Source organism: Staurois parvus, unplaced genomic scaffold (genome assembly GCF_062004578.1).
Source record: "Staurois parvus isolate SC_StPar_1 unplaced genomic scaffold, SC_StPar_1.0 ptg000006l, whole genome shotgun sequence".
Classification (NCBI taxonomy): Eukaryota; Metazoa; Chordata; class Amphibia; order Anura; family Ranidae; genus Staurois; species Staurois parvus.
In genome coordinates this window covers 7,357,667-7,379,603 of record NW_028317802.1, presented here as the reverse complement: position 1 = coordinate 7,379,603, position 21,937 = coordinate 7,357,667, and the positions used below count along the sequence as shown (strand labels likewise).

The 21,937-nt window shown below is 39.7% G+C and overlaps 1 pseudogene; it reads left to right on the top strand.

The window, feature by feature from the left end:
* Window positions 1–16,550: 16,550 nt before the first annotated feature.
* On the top strand, window positions 16,551–21,339 carry LOC149474312 (uncharacterized; annotated as a pseudogene).
* The last annotated feature ends 598 nt before the right edge of the window (window positions 21,340–21,937 follow it).

Below are 21,937 nucleotides of genomic sequence, written 5' to 3'. Positions count from 1 at the left end.
AAAGAGTAGGTCACTCTCAGGAGCTCAGTGAATTCAAGCATGGTACCGTCATAGTGTATAGAGAACCCTCAGTGCAATACAACTCCTAAAGAAATTGTGCGGCTCGCATAAAATGTGTTCCCACATGTAAAACCATAAATAAATGAAAAAATGCAGTGCAACAATATATACATAAATATGGTGCTAACAATATGATATGTGCATATATAAGTAGTGAAGAAACAAAAAACTGTGCTTGCGAGAATCAATATATGCTACACCAAATGTCTTACCAGTGCATACATGTGGACACCCATAAAACTGCACATACCCAATGCTATAAATGAATTGTGCACATAAATAACAAATAAAATGTCCTTAATAGTGAACTGTCCCTCATAAATAGCATCATGTGAACTTGTGTGATATATATCCTATAGATCGTGATCCAAATACACCAGCAACAAGTGTCATACGATTATGGTCTCATAAAATGGTGAACCGTCCCTTTAAGTCCACTGTACTTCAAGAAGATCGGTGTAACACTACTGTGGAAATGTGTACGGTGCTCCTGTGTTACCCCTTAGTGCTTATCCACCTCCAACTTTCTATTGCGCTCACCTCCAAGTTTGACCCGTAATAACAGGTCAAACTGCGCTTTTCCCTTTAACCCGGGAAGGTATAATGGTACACAGATCTTCACCACCATTAGCCAGCACTTTTACACATCTCCAGATCGCTCCATATCCATGTGAAAAGAATGCTCAATATAGTGAAGTATTGCCACTAAAAACAGCCTTTATTAAAATAATGAAAAAACTGATCACCTGCCCAGGTCTATAACTGGCTTTTTAAACAGTGAACATGGGGGGCTGTCACTATGTGAAAAATTTCCAAAAAAGTAGAACTATCCAGTTCAACTTGCCAGCCTACCCCAATCTAATAGTGGCTATTATTGGCAAGGAACAAGGATATGTACATCTTATCAACAAAGGGGGATAAGAAAAGCCAGTTCAAACTGTCAGCCAGTTAGCCAACTATCAAAAACCAAATTAACCTGTCTGGAAACATGCGTTTAAAAACAGGGGTTTAGTTAGCACACATTTGCAAATACATACGTAAGCCACAGAGCCGCGTCACGGCACCCTGAGTATCTGTGGTCCTAACTCTACAAATCTAAAGAGTCCTCACAGTAGAGGCACATGCATTTAAATGGATAGAAACAAGGGCAGATAAACATGAGGGGAGCCCCACCCTTCATTAAAAAGGTTATGGGAGCGCACCTGACACCCAGCATATTGCACAACGGCAGCTATGGAGTCCAGTGCACCCACTGAACCTACAAAGCATACAAAGAAAAAACTGATCACCTGCCCAGGTCTATAACTGTCTTTTTAAACAGTGAACATGGGGGCTGTCACTATGTGTAAAATTTATTAAAATAATATAGTTCAACTCACATTAAAATGTTTTCTCCTGGGACACTACAGGGTTAAAAACTCACTATACGGTGTTTGCTGAAAGAAGTGTGCAGAAATCCCTTTCCCAAAATGGCGGCACGTGCACTCCCAGTTTGCGGCCTAACGTCATTGGCGTACCCTATGCATTATGTTACGTCACGTGACTTCATCAGGTGTAAATCACGCAATAGAGATGTGTTCTCTGGAGTGACAAATTACGCTTCTCTGTCCAGCAATCCAATGGACATGTCTTGGTTTGGCAGTTGCTCTGCATTGTGCCAAGTTTGGTGGAGGGGGGATTATGTTTTGGGGTTGTTTTTCAGGGGTTGGGCTTGGCCCCTTACTTCCAGTGAAGGGAATTCTTAAGGCGTCAGCATACCAAGACATTTTGGACAATTTCATGCTCCCAACTTTGTGGGAACAGTTTGGGGAAGGCCCCTTCCTGTTCCAACATGACTGCACACCAGTGCACAAAGTAAGGTCCATGGACAATGGATGAATGAGAGAGTTTGGGGCGGAGGAACTTGACTAACCTGCACAGAGTCATAACCTCAACCCGATAGAACACCTTTGGGATGAATTAGAGCGAAGAGTGTGAGCCAGGTCTTCTTGTCTAACCTCACAAATGCACTTTTGAAAGAATGGTCAAACAGTCCCATAGACATACTCCTAAATCTTGTGGACAGCTTTTCCAGAAGAGTTGAAGCAGTTATAGCTGCAAAGGCTGGCCAAAATCAGTATTGAACCCTACAAACTAAGAGTGGGATGCCATTAACGTTCATGTGCTTGTAAAGACAGGTGTCCCAATACTTTTGGCAATATAGTGTATATATTATATATATTGCTAAAAAAATTAAAGGAACACTTAGAAAATACATCAGATGTCAAGGGGTATAAATATCATGCTGAATATCTATGCTGATATGGACTGGGTAATGTGTTAGGAATGAAAGGATGCCCCATTGTTTGATGAAAATTATCAAACTACAGAGGACTGAATTCAAAGACACCACAAAAATCAAAGTGATAAAATTATGCAGCAGGCTAGTCCATTTTGCTGAAATTTCATTGCAGCAGCTCAAAATGGTACTCAGTAGTTTGTATGGCACCCACGTGCTTGTATGAATGCCTGACAATGTTTGGGCATGCTCCTAATGAGATGAAGGATGGTGTCCTGGGGTATTTCCTCTCAGTCCTGGACCAGGTAATCACTGAGCAACCTGGCGGCATCGGATGGACTGAAACATGATATCCCAAAGATGTTCTATTAGGTCAGGCAAGTGTGGGGGGCATTCAGTGGTATCAATACCTTCATCCTCCAGGAACTGCCTGCATACTCTTACAAAAAAAAATCAAACCTATGTGGTTTAAGTTAAAAAAGCTATAGATAATAAGAAAAGAGCTTTTAATAAATATGAAAATGAAGGAACATTATCATCATTTAAACACTACAAAGAATGTAACAGAATATGCAAAAAGGAAATAAAGGCCACAACAATTGAAAATGAACGACAGATTGCAAACGATAGCAGGACAAACCCCCCAAAAATCCTTCAAATATATTAATAGTAAAAAGGTCAGGTCCAAGCATGCCCTTTACAAAATAATCTAGAGTTGGTGACTGATGACAAAGAGAAGAGAAATGTATTAAATACCTTTTTCAGCTCTGTGTATACAAAGGAGCATGGGGGAGCTCTTGTCCATAATGGGCATGGTATTGGCACAGCTCCAGATGATCCACATTGGCTCACAATTGATATGATCCAGAACTATTTAGACAGAATAAAGGTGAATAAGGCATCTGGACCGGATGGCATTCCCCCATAGGTGCTTAAAGAATTGAGCTCTGTTTATTTCAAAGCCACTGTTTCTAATTGTTAGGGGCTTTATCTTTATCAAGTAATTATAGACCTGTTAGTTTAACACCTATAGTTGGGAAGCTACTGGATAGTTAAATAAGACCACATAGGTGAGTTCTTGCTGGAAAAAAAACATTTTAAGCAACAGACAGCATGGATTCATGAAAGACAGAAGTTGTCAAACAAATCGGATTTTTTTTTATGAGGAGGCGAGCAAAACTTTGGACAGAGGGGTAGCTGTGGATGTGGTATACTTGGATTTTGCAAAAGCGTTTGACACAGTTCCCCACACATGGCTAATGTGTAAGGTAAAGTCTACAGGATTGGAAAAACTGGCTAAAAGATGGTATTCAGAGAGAAGTGGTTAATGATTCATACTCTGAATGGTCTAGGGTTGTTAGTGGTGTACCCCAAAGATCAGTGTTGGGACCCTTACGTTTTAATACATTTATAAATGATATAGGGTCTGGGATTAAAAATACCATTTCAGTCTTTGCAGATGACACCAAGCTGTGCAGTGGAATAACGTCCTTACAGGATGTCTCCAATTTACAAGCCGACCTCAATGCACTGCTGAATTGGACAACTATGTGGAAAATGAAGTTTAATGTTGATAAATGTAAGGTTATGCATTGGGGGCTAAGAATATTCTCGTAGATCATAAGTTTAATAATAGCATGCAATGCCAAGCTGCGGTTTCTAAAGCGAGCAAAATCCTCTCTTGTATTAAAAGTGATATAGACTCCAGAGAGAGGTTTATCATTTTACCCCTATACAAATCATTAGTAATACCTCATCTGGAACATGCAGTTCAATTTTGGGCACCAATTCACAAAAAGAACATTGGGGAACTGGAGAAAGTACAGAGAAGGGCAACCAAACTGATAAGAGGCATGGAAGAGCTCAGCTATAAAGAAAGATTAGAGGAACTGAATTTATTCTCTCTTGAGAAGAGGAGATTAAGGGGGGATATGATCAACATGTATAAATACATCAGTGGTTCATATAGTGAACTCGGTGTAGAGTTATTCACCCTGAGGTCATCACAGAGGACAAGGGGCACTCTTTACGTCTAGAGGAAAATACATTTAATTTCCAAATATGGAAAGGTTTCTTCAGAGTAAGAGCTGTGAAAATGTGGAATAGACTCCCTCAAGAGTTGGTTCTGGCCAGCTCAGTGGATAACTTTAAAAAAGACCTGGATTCTTTCTTGGATACACAGAATATAACTGGATACTAACATTTATAGGTAAAGTTGATCCAGGGAATATCGATTGCCTCTCAAGGGATCAGGACAGGAATTTTTCCCCTGCAGGAGCAAATTGCATCATGTTTTTCTGGGTTTTTCTGGGCCTTCCTGTGGATCAACTGTGGATGTAGGATTTTAACTTTTTTTTTTTTATGGTTTAACTGGATGGACTTTTGTATTTTTTCAGCCAAACTAACTATGTAACTATGTAACATGAGGCCGGCATTGTCGTACACCAGGAGAAACCCAGGACCCACTGCACCAGCGTGGGGTCTGACAATGGGTCCAAGGATTTCATCACGGTACCTACTGGCAGTCAGGGTGTCATTGTCTAACCTGTAGCGATCTGTACATCCCTCCATGGATATACCTCCCCGGACCATCACTTACCCACCGCCAAACGGTCATGCTGAATGATGTTACAGGCAGCATAATGTTCTCTGAGGCTTCTCCAGACCATTTTACGTCTGTAACGTGCTCAGGGTGAACCTGCTCTCATCTGTGAAAAGCATAAGGCATCAGTGGTAGACCTGCCAATTCTGGTATTCAATGGCAAATGCCAATAGAGCTCTACTGTGCCGGGTAGTAAACACAGGGCCCACTAGAGGATGTTGGACCCTCAGGCCACGCTCATGAAGTCTGTTTCTGATTGTTTGGTCAGAAACATTCACAGCAGTGGCCTGCTGGAGGTCATTTTGTAGGGCTCTGGCAGTGCTCATCTTGTTCCTCCTTGCACAAAGGAGCAGATACCAGTCCTGCTGATGGGTTAAGGGCCTTCTACGGCCTTGTACAGCTCTCCTAGAGTAACTGCCTGTCTCCTGGAATCTCCTCCATGCTCTTGAGACTGTGCTGGGAGACACAGCAAACCTTCTGGCAATGGCATGTATTGATGTGCCATCCTGGAGGAGTTGGACTGCCTGTGCAACCTCTGTAGGGTCCAGATATTGCCTCATGCTACCAGTGGTGACCCTAGCCAAATGCAAAACTAGTGAAAAGCAGTCAGTGAACTAGTGAAAAGATGAGTAGGGAAAAAATGTTAGTGGCCTTCACCCGTAAAAACCATTCCTGTTTTGGGGTCATCTCATTGTTGCCCATCTAGTGCACCTGTTGTTAATTTCATTAACACCAAAGTATTGGAAACTGATTGACAACCCCCTCTGCTACTTAACTTGCCAGATCAATATCCCAAGAGTTTAATTGACTTGATGTCATAATCTGATTAAAAAGTATTTCTTTACATTTTTGAGCAGTGTATACAGTGGGGATCTAAAGTTTGGGCACCCCAGCTAAAAATTTGTATTAATGTGCATAAAGAAGCCAAGGAAAGATGGAAAAATCTCCAAAAGGCATCAAATTACAGATTAGACATTCTTATAATATGTCAACAAAAGTTAGATTTTATTTCCATCATTTACACTTTCAAAGTAACAGAAAACAAAAAAATGGCTTCTGCAAAAGTTTGGGCACCCTGCAGAGTTAATATCTTGTACTGCCCCCTTTGACAAGTATCACAGCTTGCCAAACGCTTTTTGTAGCCAGCCAAGAGTCTTTCAATTCTTGTTTGAGGTATCTTTGCCCATTCTTCCTTACAAAAGTCTTCCAGTTCTTCGAGATTTCTGGGCTGTCTGTCACGCACTGCTCTTTTAAGGTCTATCCATAGATTTTCAATTATGTTGAGGTCAGGAGATTGTGAAGGCCATGGCAAAACCTTCAGTTTATGCCTCTTGATGTAATCCCCCGTGGATTTCGAGGTGTGTTTAGGATCATTATCCATTTGTAGAAGCCATCCTCTCTTTAACTTCAGCTTTTTCACAGATGGCATCAAGTTACCATCCAAAATTTGCTGAAATTTTATTGAATCCATTTTTCCTTCTACTCGTGAGATGTTCCCTGTGCCACTGGCTGCAACACAACCCCAAAGCATGATTGATCCAACCCCATGCTTAATAGTTGGACAGAGGTTCTTTTCATTAAATTCTGTGCCCCTTCTTCTCCAAACGTACCTTTGCTCATTCCGGCCACAAAGTTCAATTTTAACCTCATTGGTCCACAGAGCTTGTTTCCAAAATGCATCAGGCTTGTCTATATGTTTATTTGCAAAGTTCAAACAATGATTTTTGTGGTGAGGACGTAGAAGAGGTTTTCTTCTGATGACTCTTCCATGAAGACCATATTTGTACAAGTATCTCTTTATAGTGGAATAGTGTACCACAACTCCAGTGTCTGCCAGATCTTTCTGGAGGGATCGTGCAATCAAACGTGGGTTTGAATTGTTTTTCTCACAATCCTGCAAGCTGTTCTGTCTGATATTTTTCTTGGTCTTCCAGATCTTGCTTTAACTTCCACTGTTCCTGATGACTGCCATTTCTTAATTACATTCCGAACAGAGGATATTGACATCTGAAAACGCTTTGCTATCTTCTTATAGCCTTCTCCAGCTTTGTGAGCGTCAACTATTTTCAGTTTCAGTTTTCTAGACAACTGCTTAGAAGAACCCATGGTGCTGACTGTTGGGGCAAGGTCAGATGAGTCTGGGCATTTAAAACCTTTGAGATTGACATCATCTGGTCTTCCCAGACGATGATTGAGAACAATCCATGACACTGGCAGGTCTCAGCTTTGCAAAGGGGCAGTGCATGCTATAAATTCTGCAGGGTGCCCAAACTTTTGCAGACGCAATTTTTTTGTTTTCTGTTATTTTGAAAGTGTAAATGATGGAAATCTAACTTTTGTTGACATATTATAAGAATGTCTAATCTGTAATTTGATGCCTTTTGGAGATTTTTCCATCTTTCCTTGGCTTCTTTATGCACATTAATACAAATTTTTAGCTGGGGTGCCCAAACTTGCGATCCCCACTATATATATATATATATATATATATATATATAAATAAATATATATATATATATATATGTATATATATGTAAAATCTAATTTTACATACAAAACCAAAAACAGGTGAAACTTCCCCGAGGTCAGTCTCCTGTAATATAATATATAGCAGCCCTTATACAGAAATGGGCAGGACTCCAAGACAATCATAGCTCTACTGGTTTGCACAGTGCTGATTGTCAGCATATTTAATCAATCAGCTCCCAACTCACAGTGTACGTTTCTTATGTGATGATAACAAAATCCGAGTAACCCCAAACTTAATAACGTAAATAGAGATTTACAAGCACACGACCACCCTCATTTCTCCAAACTTTACAGGTGGCAAGTACAGCCGGCCACGGCTGTCTTTAATACTGATGGGAAAACATTTTTTGGGGGCCCCCCTAGCCACCACCCCCCCAGCCCCCCACTCTGAGACATAGCATCTAGACTCAAAATCTGTTTACTGCAACAGATCAGGCAGCGATTGGTTGCCAGAGGTTACATTCATATCATTACTGCTCACTGACCGGTTCCTAGAGGTTACAGCACGCATTACGGCTCACTGATCAGTTGCTAGAGCTTTAACACATCATTTCTGCTTGCTGATTGGCTTTTAGAGGTTACTGCACATCATTACTGCTTACTGATTAATTGCTAGAGGGTACTGAACATCATTACCACTCACCCATTGGTTTTTAGAGGTTACTGCACTTCATTACCACTCACTGATTGGTTGCTAGAGGTTACTGCACATTATTACTGCTCACTAATTGGTTGCTAAAGGTTACTGCACATCATCACAGCTCACTGATTGGTTGCTAGAGGTTACAGCACACAATCTCCTTCCTTCCTGCACACCACAGATTGCGGTGGGGACAAGACCTACCGATAGACAGAAAATTATAGAACCTGTTATTAGCAATGAGCATAGCAGAGAACACACAACTATGAAGGTTGACTGAGTGCAGATAGGAACAGAGCCCAATGTGAGCAGCATCTCTGAGGATGGGCTGCCAGGGTACATAAAGTGTGCAGGGTTGAGAGGTGCACTTTGCATGAAGTGCAGGGTTGAGGGGTGTGCTGTGTACAGAGTTCAGGGTTCCATTTTGTATGGAGTTCAGGGTTGCGCTGTGTATGCAGTGCAGGATTGAGGGGTATGCTACAGTATGTACGAAGTGCAGAATAGAGGGGTTTGCTATGTATGAAGTGCAGGGTTGAGGGGTGCGCTATGTATGGAGTGCAGGGTTGAGGGGTGCCCTGTGTATGGAGTGCAGGGTTGAGGGGTGCTCTATGTATGGAGTGCAGGGTTGAGGGGTGCGCTGTGTACAGAGTTCAGGGTTACACTGTGTATGCAGTACAGGATTGAGGGGTGTGCTATGTATGAAGTGCAGGGTTGAGAGGTGTGCTATGTACGAAGTGCAGGATTGAGGGATGCGCTATGTATGAAGTGCAGGGTTGAGGGGTGTGCTATGTACGGAGTGCAGGGTTGAGAGGTACCCTATGTATGGAGTGCAGGGTTGAGGGGTGCTCTATGTATGGAGTGCAGGGTTGAGGCACGCGCTGTGTACCGAGCAGGGGCGGACTGACCATTTGGAAACTTGGGCACTGCTCGAGGGCATGGGGTCAGTAGGGGGAGATGCCCCTGGTACCTTTTTCATAGACTTTTTTGAGCTTGGGCAAGGACACAGGGGCCCCATGATCCCCTATTGCCCGGGGGCCCCATGAGTTGTCAGTCCGCCCCTGGTACGGAGTTCAGGGTTACACTGTGTATGGAGTGCAGGACTGAGGGGTGCCCTGTGTATGGAGTGCAGGGCTGAGGGGTGCACTGTATATGGAGTGCAAGGTTGAGAGGTGCGCTATGTACGGATTGCAGGGTTTAGGGGTGCACGGTGTATGGAGTTTGGGTTACACTGTGTATGGTGTGCAGGGATCAGGGGTGTGCTGTTTAGAGAGTACAGGATTGAGGGGTGTGCTGTGTACAGAGTGCAGGGTTGAGGGGTGCCCTATGTACAGAGTGCAGGGTTGAGGGGTGTACTGTGTACATTCAAGTCCCCCTCACCCACCCACACACAAGTACAACGCTCTCTTCCTAACAGATTTCATTTCAGAGCTCACCCACCGAAAACACACAAACACTCGCACAAATATATACATACACACACACACACACACTCACTCTCACATACATACACACACGGGCACACATACTCAGACACACTAATACACTCAGACATACACATACACCCTCATCTACACACATACACACACACACATATACACACACAGGCATACACACACGCACACAGACACATACACACGCGCACATATACACTCAGAAACACACAGATACACACACAGATACACACAGACACATACACACACGCATACATACACTCAGAAACACATACGCACACGCACATACATACACACATATATACACACACATACTCACACACATACACACACACAGTAAGTCCCCTACTTACGAACGAGTTCCTTTCTGGGAGTTCGTTTGTAAGTCCAATTTGCTTTTAAGTCCAACAAAGTAAGGTTTGTAATACTTTTCACACAAATAATGCATAGAAAACACAAGAAATAATGTAAAGGATGTTTCATCTTACAGTACCTTGAAAGGTACAGTAGTACAGAACAACAGCTGACATACAGGGGCTGGCACTGCGTGACCAGACAAGACCACTGCTTTTATTCTTGCTTCCAGACATTCTAGGCTTGAAATCAACACTGTACTACTGTACACTATTGTACTACACAGTAACGTACACAGCAGAACAACCGCTTGTGAAAGAGGATGCACACAGCTGACAATGTCTGGCAGACACGTGAGCTACATTCGTGATATGGCATGTAAATGCATGTGGAATCTTTGAAAGTTTGAAACTTGGAGGTTGTTCATATCTTTGAAAGTTCGCAACTCGAATGTTCGTAAGCAGAGGACTTACTGTACACACATATACACACACATGAAATTTTCACATTGGAGCTGCAAAGGAATACTTACAGCGTGTCTGTGCAGGCGGGTAGCGTGAGCTCAGGGGGCAGCTGCTTTGGGCCCCACAACAATGACTGGGCCCTGGGCAGCATTAAAGACGGTCCTGCAGCTAACCTTAGACGTGAATAGTGGTACGTGGTCATATGCACTGATGCTTATGTGCATAAATTTAAATATCAGCACGTGCTTATGAGATATTCCTCAAAGAATTTCTGCATTCAGGGAATACATCATAAATGAATGTGCATGTCTAAATCCTATGCACAAAAGTAACATTTTATTCCCTATTATGACTGCGTATAGCTATTGACGTCTATGAGACAGTTGCATGCACCACCTTCCACTTCCCTGGTGGCAAAAATTACCATTTTATGCTAAAGTATATTTTAGGCCTCAATGTGCATAGGGTTTAATGCAAGGAAGAAAACAGCCTATTTTTCACAGACTGTCTAAAAATATGGATGGTTGGCAGCCTTATACTTATATTTTAAGAGGCTGGACAAATAAGTTAATTGACTGAATGGAAGTTCTTACTTACAGTGAATGTTTAGGAGACAGTTGTCCAGTAAGAAAAAAAGCCATCTTTGGAGTGACCTTACAGTTTAAATTTACATGTTAAAGGCCAACATAAACATTTAGCAAATTAACTTTTTACCCCAAGTATCACTGAAAGACAAAGGGGCATCACTTGGAAGAAAGAAGATTTTTAGTTTAGCAAGGGGCTGTTTATTGTGCCATTACTGCCTCGCAACAACATGCACACCCACTTGGGAATGAAATCCTGTTCTTCGGAGAGAGGATTGGTAGAATTTTCACTTTCACTTCTCATGGGATTGCCTCACTGACAGCAAGTCTAAATAGAAAATGGGTGCGAAGAATTATTTTATACGTATTGTCTCAATGCCCCCACAGCCACCTGACCTGCACTGCTTTGCATACTTCCTTTACTGCTCCCTACCGTGTACTGCCCTCAGTAGTACTGTGCCTACAGACCTCTTCCAGAGCCCCCTTTCTCTTACAATGCCTGATTCAATTCACAGATTCACCATCTGTTTACTGTGCCTCCCTTTACAGTCCCTCAGCATCCTGTATTGACCCCATAGACTTCTACAGAATGCCAAGCTCTCCCAAAGTGCTCCAAGCATGCCCCAATGACTCAACTACAATCAGTCCCGCAGTCCCCACCATGCCCCAAAGCCCCCAGAGTGCTCCCAAAGCCTGCTGCAGAGCCCCCAGCCCCCTACAGTGTCCTCCAGTCCCTTGTAGAGTGCTCCAGTTGACTTCAGAGCCCCTAATATTTTTACTCTTATTGACACCAATGTTAGGGTATTTCTTCCTCTTAATGATTGCTGACACTGGGGCCTTTTTCTTTCCACTAACCACCAACATGTGGACAATTTTTCCTACTATTTGAAATAAAAGATGGGGATTTTTTTCCCATTACTGTCTAGTAATCCTAGAGCATTATTGTCCTCTAACTGACCACTGGTGAAGCATTTTCCCCCTAATGACCATTGGTAAGGCATTTTTTTCCTTCTACTGATCACACACACCAGGGCATTTCTTTTCCTCCTACTGACCACTGACAAAGGGCACTTTTTTCTTCACATGAACCATTGACACCAGAGGATTTTTTTCCTCCTACTGACCACTGATACCAGGGCATTTTTTTGCTCCCCTTGATCACTGAAGCCAAGGTAATCTGATAAACATCAGTGTTTTTTTCAAATGCAATTTTGTGTATATTTTTTTCTGGCATTTTAAGCACCTCTAGGTTTCTGAAAGCAGTAAATTTCTTATATAATATCTAAATGCACACTATGTGCACTTTAAGGCAAGTTTAAAAGCCTGGCCTAAGCCCAATCTAAGACTTCTGTGTCTGTGGCGCTGATCAAGATGAACTGGATTTTGAAAGCTCCAAAGAGGACATTTACACCAACTAACCCTCTTCAAGCTGACCAAACTTACTACTAGTTATTCAGATGGTCGAAAAGAAAATTAAAATCTAATTTCCAGTCTCAAACTTCCAGGGATAGTGTCTGACACCCTCCTCTCCCTTCAAATAAATCCAACTAGTTTGACCTGCATTTGCATATTGTGCCATCCTGCAGCAGGGGAGCTTCTTTTGTGGCTGTGGCTTGAATTTCAATGTGAACATTTAATAAGGCCAAGCTTGCTGGGTAGAATTTAGAGAGGCCTCTATTGTGTTTTAAATTACACCAAGAAACATTTACTTCAGAAATATGTTACTATACCATAGGTGAGTATAGTAAAAGGGACAGCAGAAAATATAATTGGCACAGCCGGCCTTTGAAGTAGCTGAAACTGCACGGGAGACTTTCATGCATGTCCAGGAGAAATTGCAAGCTCCAAAGATCCTTGTTTTTCCTGCTGATGTAAAGATTTCCAAACCATCTTCACATCTGCACTAGGTATCTGTAAATCTACATTTATATCAAAGATAGATTAGCCTAATGCGCACTGAAAACCATATCTAAAAAATAAATGCTGTCATTTTGGATTTGATGCAGCTTTTCAGGTGCCACAGGCTTAAAGGGCACATGAACCTGAAAATATATTTAATTAACCAATTCAAATCCAAGCAATTTTACACCTTCCTGCCCAGGCCATTTTTCAGGTTTCAGCGCTCTCACACTTTGAATGACAATTGCGCGGTCATGCAACATTGTACCCAAACTAAAATTTTATCATTTCCTTCACACAACTAGAGCTTTCTTTTGGTGGTATTTAATCATCGCCAGGGTTTTTATTTTTTCAATATATGTAAGTTAGTGAGCGCACTCTGCAAAGCGACCAATGCACTAAAAGAAACCACAAAACCTTCCTACTAGAATCATAAAACAGGGAGTGCAGCGCTACATAAATATTAGACAAATAGAACCTTTTTATTTTTTGCTAAATTAACAAAAAAAGACCGAAAATTTTGAAAAAAAAACGTTTTTCTTTGTTTCTGTTATAAAAGTTTGCAAATAAATAATTGTTCTTCATAAATTTAGGCCGAGATGTATTCTGCTACATGTCTTTGGTGAAAATAACCCAAATTAGGATGTATTTGTTAGTTTGTAGGAAAGTTATAGAGTTCACAAACTATGGGATAGATCTGAATATTGATCAATCCTGAAGTACTGACAGCCAATCTCATTTCTTGAGGTCCAAGAATGTCAGATTAGTACAGATATCCCCCAAATGACCCCTTTTTGCAGAGTAGACAGTCTGACGTACTTCATAAGAGGCATGGAGAGTTTTTTAAGTTGTATATTTTTGTCATAATTTTTCGGAAAATGAAAAAATAAAAAAAAAGGATTTTCACAATTTTTTTTTACATACTGTCACCAGTGCAGTACAGCATCATCATATAACTGGCATGGCGGTGATCAGGGAAACTGACTGGTGACAGTGTGAAAAAAAAAATATTTTTTTTTTATTATTTTTAATTTTTTATTACATTTTTTTTCTTTTTTTAAGATTTTTTTTCATATTTCACAATGTCCAAAGTAGTACCATGTTACCATAGTAACATGGCACTACTTTAGGGAAGTGATCAGTACTTTTTTTTTTTTTACACAATTTGCTTATAGCAAAGAATTACTTTGCTATAAGCAAGCATTTACCTGAATGACATTGATTCATTCAGGGTTTTTTTTTTTTTTGTGCTTAGCTGTGATTTGGCCACAGCTAATCACATGACATGTGCATGTGATTAGCTGTGACCATTCACAGCTAGACACTAGTATACAATGGATGGCATGAATGAAGGCATCCATTGTACACAACTGTCATGTGACCTGCTGTGATTGGTCACAGCAGGTCACATGGTACCAGCAACGGGGCCGACACTCAGATCTGTCATCGGCCGTGTCTGAGGTACGCGGCTGGTGACAGATCGCGCCGCTGCATGGCTCTGCAAGCGCACGAACTGCGCATATGCAGGAGTACGCCAAATGGCGGCCTCCCAGAAAGCTAGTGCATTTTTACGGACGCCATACGGCTATTGGCCAGGCATCAAATGGTTAAAGGGCAAATGCATTTCAATGGTCCCTAATGTGAATGTACAATATATATGTAAAGCGCTGCGTAAATTGACAACGCTATATAAGTATCTGTAATAAATGGTAAAAATGTGGCAAAACTATCATATTGTATAGATTGTTCATTATATAGTATGAAGTAGGAAGGAGATATAATATGATGAATTATACACTAGGGAGCCATTTGCTATTACTGTCTGAAGTCTACATCCAGATAAATGTATTGGATTTCATTCATGTTCCATTTGTCAAACCCCTCGTAAAATCCAAAAAAGCTATCTTCATTCTGAAACCCATTGATGACAATAGGGGGAAAATCTTGAAAATCAATTCTGGACATTTCACGGTTATTAATCATGGGACATACAAACAAAAGACATTGGGTGCAGGGCTGGGAAATGTACCCTCCTATTAATATAACTTTGAGGGTGACATGAGTAACACCAATTCTTTCAGTTGCATGCTTATGCATTGAGGCTTACAGCAGTGGCAGTGACCATTTTACAGCAGCCATTACAATCTAACTGTTGGCTGCCTCATGGTAGTTATGTTTGATTGTTTTACCTGGTGTCACTGCCACAAGCACTGGAATAGTGTCACAATCTATAGGCTAATACCTAGGGGGCTATTATTCTCCTAGCAAAAACAGTATGTGAAAAAAAAAACAAAAAAACTGTAAAACAACAAAAAAACAGGGGGGCAATAATTCTAAGGCCAACATTCGCAGTTAATGCTAAACTGATATCCAATAATGGTGTATAAGTGTTGCCTATGGACAATTTTGGGTACTGAAGTTTGTTGCCATTTCACGGGCTCCTGTAATTTAACATTTTATTGGGCATTTATTTACTCAGCACAATGTTGTATTTTATATTTTACCACAAGTTGATTAATATAATATGTTTGTGTGCACTAGAATTAACATGAAAAAAAAATAAGAAGACACCCTGAAAACAGGAAACACAGGCAAGGGTTATAGGATAAAAGCTGCTACTTAGTAGGTGATTAAATTAGCTGCTAGTGCTTAAAAAAAACTAAGGGTTTCATTTCACTTTATGCTGTATGTGGTAAGTGCACCCCACCCACATGGAAGACATATATTTGAAATACTACAATTTTGGCCGTATTATATATATACTGTATATATACATATACACACAAACACATACATACATACATACACACTGCATGCTGAAATGTGTTTTTTATATATTACAGAATATATGAAAAATATTTTTCAAAATATATTTTTTTTAAATATATTCTTCAGATTTTTTTTAACATATAAAAAAGTCATTTTAACATATATTTTTACATACATTTGTAAATGCATTCCAAAAATGTAGATTAAATGTATTTTTAAAGACATATATTATATTTGATAATGTATTTTTATATCATATATATTATCATATATTTTGTAATAAAAACGCATTTCAGCATACAGTATCTATTTATTGAAATATATTCAATACCGCCAAAATTGTATTATTTCAAATATATGTCAATATACTTGGGAAGAATATTTTTAAAATATATTTAATAAATAATTTTCTTCTATGTGGGTGGTCACAGTGGGTGCGACTTGGCATGCGATTTGAATGCCCTACGACTTGCAAATAGTATGCCAAGTCACACCCTATTGTCCGCTATTAGAGCGGTCATATAGGTGCAGTTCCGACTTAGTCAGAGCTGCACCGATTTCTAAAGTAGTGCATGCACTACTTTTGTTGCGATTTGCATAGACATTTGTGTCAGATGTCTTGCAAATCGTAACTGAAATTGGCAGGTCACCCAATTTTGAAATCATGCAACTTCATTGTAAGTCACATGATTTCAAAAGCGGCTTTGATGTGACCGGGGGGTAAGGCTGCTTTTGCACTGGTTCACCTCAACACTGCTTGAAAAATGCCTAGCAGTTTCGGTGTGTTTTTTGAGTGTTGCGTTATAATTAGTGCAACGTATGGTGGGTTTTTGATGCTTTTTTGAAGCGTTAGAATAATTTCCCTCCCCTTTCACATCATTTCCTCTTCACTTCCTTATTTTGTGGAGGGAAAAATTGAGTTTTCAGCACTGATGTTGATATTTGTGCTGCTATATTGGGAATGTCTGCTCAAGCGGAAGCAGCAACGTAGATATTGGGTTCATCCCATATTGAGTTCACACTCCTCAAGAAGGCAATACAGCATTCTATACCAAGACTTGAGAGTTCACCCAGAAAAGTTTCAGAATTATACTTGGATGAACATTGATACGTAAATTGGAAATCTTGTTTTGTCTTGTGTGGTCTTTCACTGGTTTAGTTAAAATGAGCATACACCTTGGCTATATGGGATGGATTAGGATTAGCATAGTGGTAGAAGGGGTTAGGGTTAGCATAGTACTTGGCATTAGGGTTATCATAGTACTTGGGATTAGGGTTAGCATAGGATTAGGGATTAGGGTTAGCATAGTACTTGGGATTAGGGTTAGGAATTAGGGTTAGCATAGTATTTGGGATTAGGGTTGGCATAGTACTTGGGATTAGGGCTAGGGATTAGGGTCAGCATAGTATTTATTTTACCTATATTTTATATTTTACCACAAGTTGATTAATATAATATGTTTGTGTGCTCTATATAAGGGTTAGGGTTAGCATAATATTTGAGATTACGGATTAGGGTTAGCATAGCACTTGGGATTAGGGTTAGGAATTAGGGTTAGCATAGTACTTTGGATTAGGGTTAGGGATTAGGGCTAGCATAGTACCTTAAATTAGGATAGTATTTGGGATTAGGGTTAGGAATTAAAGTTAGCATAATACTTGTGTTATGGATTAGGGGATTATGTTTACTTTTAGGGCCAGTGTTAGCATCATGTTATCATTAGCATATGGATGCAGGGGGCTAGAGTCATGGTTATGCAGTGATTACAATTGATTATTTTTTTCTTTTGGAGATTTGATTTTCTGCTTCAGCTTCTGATGGCTGCATTGACGAGACGGGATACAAATTGCAGGGATGCGATACCTCCATGTGAATGTTTGCTGATCACTCTCCGGTAAATTTACAATTGATGCCGAAAAGACTAGTACAAGTGGATATAAACCAATGATTCCCATTGAATGAACTACTCAATTTTCAATATACAAATGCAAAACCACCAAAGTGCAATAGCAACTTTTAAATCTTAAAAAATAAAAAAATGTGCAAATATTTCTTTGTACAAAAAGTAACAAACACAGTGTTTAAAATTGTCTTACTTCAGACAATACAAAATGGCATGTGCAAAATTCACTTTGCCCTTACAAATTATATTTTTCAATTGCACTGAAAGTAATTGTAAACAAAATATGCCATTGGCAATGCATCCATGGCCAATATTTTTGAACAGGAGTCTCCAAACTTTCTAAACAAGGAGCCAGCATAGGGCTGCATCTGGTGCTCAGGCTGCAGGTTGGAGACCACTGCTTTACAACATAAGGAATAAACATTCAAGTATTTAGAAAAAGGTATGTACTATAGAATAATACCTCACCACTCCTGCTACATTCAAGTATACAAAATATGTCAGCATGTCATGGTTGTCAACTGTCAGTAAATTACAGATGTAATTCAGTAATGTTTGGATATATTAGTGAATGTCCATATGATATGCAGTCTACATGTCTGTAGTGGTCAAATGCAAAAATCCTGAAATTTAGAACTAACAGTTGGTAACCCTGTATGTGCAATGTAGAAATGATCATCTCCTGATCTTAGAAAGTAAACATTCCAAAACCTAATTCCTCACAACTCATGAGGTTAGAACATAAACATTTAGGTATTCAAACACAGGTAAGTCTGAAGTTGTTAACAAGTACACTTCACAGCTCATGATAAGATGAAGGAGCATCAGAATTGGTCGTACCAGATTGTGGTTGTTCTGCTTGAGTAAGAGGAGGATAGTGCCTACACATGGGAGTGTCAAATGTTCCTCCCTGAACATGTGTACGGTTAAGGTCGTATACTGAGTAATGTGGAGGAACATTACAAGCAAGTGCTGGGCCATAGCTTGACACAGCAGCAGGGTAAGACATATTTCAAATCTGAAATGAGTTGCCTTGTGGCATTGGTAAGTCTATTCTGGTCCTTGCAACATCTATTCTGTGTATTTTTTGAAGAATTGTTTACACCATTGGCTGATTGGGCTTGTGACCTTTTTGGAACAAAAGGAAAACATGCATGACCTCCAGCCATATTTCAAATATGAGATTAGGATCCATGCGATCCATTTGTGGTATCAGACTTTTTATAAACAGACTGTTTTCACCCAGGTCCCTTTCCTGGGTCTCTATCAGATTTTGAAACCACATCCAGAAACTGCTGAGAATACTCATTACTAATTATTTTTGACTTGTTGACTGTGGCTTGGGTGGTGGGATAAAGTTTCCTCAGGATTCTCATCTTCAAAAAGTGGTTGTGAATCTGCAGGATTTTGAGAATCTTCAGGAAATTCAGTATCATCCAGTTCTTCATCACTTTCTGAGTCCAGATTACTGTCAGTCCTTCAACAATAAAAAAAAGGAAAGGAAACACTGAAAAACTGGGATTCATTGGGATCTATATATGTAGTGTTACCTTAGTTATACTTACCCTCTCATTTCCAGGATGGACTTCAAAAAGAGTTCTTGGTAATGACAATAAATTCTCTTTGCAAATGTTCTGCTTAAACCACTTCTGACATTGTTCTGCTTTTTTAATTCCCTTCTAAAATTGTCCCACATTGGTTTCCATCTGATTTTCATAGCTTTAACTGTAATGATAAAATTGGAAAATTTTATTTTTATAGATATCTGGCTACAGGAAACAGCTACACGTCTCTTTATTATAAATTTCAACAAGGAATATCTACAATTAGTGACATAGTTAAGAAAACCTGCAACGTTATATGGAAGGAATTAAAGAAAACCGTCATGCCTACTCCAACAAAACACCAATAGGAAGAAAATGCACAGTTATTCTAGAAAAAAAAACAACTTGGGAGCAATTGATGGCAAACATATTAGATTAGGTAAACCCCATGGCAGTGGAAGCCATTATTTTAACTATAAGAAATGTTTTCTATAGTGCTGATGCAGACTACAGATTTGTTTTGTCGATATTGGGGCATATGGGAGCTGTGCAGACTCCACTGTCTTCCAGCATTCTAAATTTGGAAAGTGTCTAGCTCAGAATTAACTTGATTTACCTGACAATGTGCCATTACTTGGTACATATAGTCCTGAAATGCCATTTGTATTTGTTGCCGATGAGGCTTTTGCTATTGGGGAACATCTAGTGAAGCCATACTCCCAGCGGAATCTTGATCCCCAAAAGAGAATATTTAATTATTGTCTCTGCCAGGCTCAAAGACTAGTGGAATGTGCATTTAGCATCCTTGCCAACAAATGGTGGATTTTCCATAAGCTAATTGATTTAGAGGTTGAGAATGCCTGTAAAGCTATGAAGACAGCATGGGGTTTATTTACTAAAGCTGGAGAGTGCAAAATCAGACTCACTTCTGCATAGAAACCAATCAGCTTCCAGGTTTCATTGCCAAAGCTTTATTGAACAAGCTGAGGTTAGAAGCTGATTGGTTTCTATGCAGAAGGGAGTCTGATTTTGGACTCTCCAGCTTTAGTAAATAAACCCCCATATGTCCTTCACAATTTAGTCAGAGAAAGAGATGGAGTAAATTTTGAGGACACATTATCCCATGATTTAGCACCTGTGGATTGGCCTCATGTCCGAGGTCCAAGAGTGGGTTTTACAATAAGGGATCATTTGGCTGATTATTTTTTGAACCCTGCTGGTGAAGTGAGTTGGCAAAGGGATATGATTTAAGTTTGCCTATCTGTGTATGCATTTGGTTTAGTTAAAAGCATGTGTGAAATAAAAGTTCAGAGTTTTGCTTGTAATGCAAAAAAATTTGTGTAATAAAAATACCCATATCTCACATTTGCCTCTGTCTTTTTGGTATATGGAAGTTAATGAATGCACAAATATAACAATAATAATTATCATATACAGTGACTGGAAAGATTCACGTAAACAGCGCTATGTCATACTAAATTATCCTTAAGATAGGAATCTTGCATAAAACAATATCCAATCAGAAACAATTAAAAAGGAAATACTAAAGAAACTTCCACCACAATAAAAAATGTGAAAGAGTTCAGTTCATTTCAGTGATGTGAGATCTCTTTAAGGTAGGATAATCCACCATCAGTATGATCCTGCAGTGATTAACACCCATTGAATTCACCACTCACCAGAAACTGGTGAATAACCAGCAGTGGAAACTCAGTAGAAAATCAATCTCCTTAATGCTGAATGGTTGTGAAAACAACAATCAGATAATCAGCGGGTGAGCATTTGCGGCAGAAGCGCTGCTCAAAAGACGTATCCGGAAGTATTGCATGGAATATCTGGTGAGATGGAAGGTCTGGTCACAAAAGGATTGGAATTGATATTATCTAATCTGGATGATGAGGAGATGGGAGCATGAGCGATCAATATATCATTGATTGGAGGTTGTTTTGGGTTGCTGGCTGATTATCCAATTGCCGTTTTTACAACCATTCAGCATTAAGGAGATTGATTTTCTACTGAGTTTCCACTGCTGGTTATTCACTAGCTTCTGCTGAGTGTTGAATTCAATGGGTTGTTAATCACTGTAGGATCACACTGATGGTGGATCATCCTACCTTAAAGAGATGTCACATCACTGAAATGAACTGAACTCCTTCACATTTTTTATTGTGGTGGAAGTTTCTTTAGTATTTCCTTTTTAATTGTTTTTGATTAGATATTGTTTTATGCTAGATTCCTATCTCGAGGATAATTTAGTATGATATACTGCTGTTTATGTGAATCTTTCCAGTCACTGTATATTGATTAGTTATTTAAAACAGCTGCTTTGTTTTACTATTTATTATTTGTGTGCCACTTTTGCAATCACTTTAGCCTGGAGATATAGGCTGTGATTTTCAGTTTTTATATATATATATATATACACAGTTGCAAGAAAAAGTATGTGAACCCCTTGGGATTACGTGGAGTTTTGCATGAATTGGGCATAAAATGTGCTTTGAACGTCATCTAAGTCACAACAATAGAAGAACACAGTCTGCTGAACATAATACTACACAAACATTAGATGTTGCCATGGTTTAATTGCACATAACATGTAAACATTCACAGTGCAGGGAGGAAAAAGTATGTGAGGCCCTAGCTTAATGACTTCTCCCAGAGCTAATTGGAGCCAGGAGTGAGCCAACCTTGACTCCAATCAGTGTGATGATATTGGATGTGTTGCTGACAGCTGTCCTGCCCTTAAAAAACACACACCTGTTTTGGGTTTACTGGTTTCAAGAAGCACTGTCTGATGTGAACCATGCCTCGCAGAAAAGAGCTCTCAGAAGACCTATGATCAAGAATTGTTGACTTGCA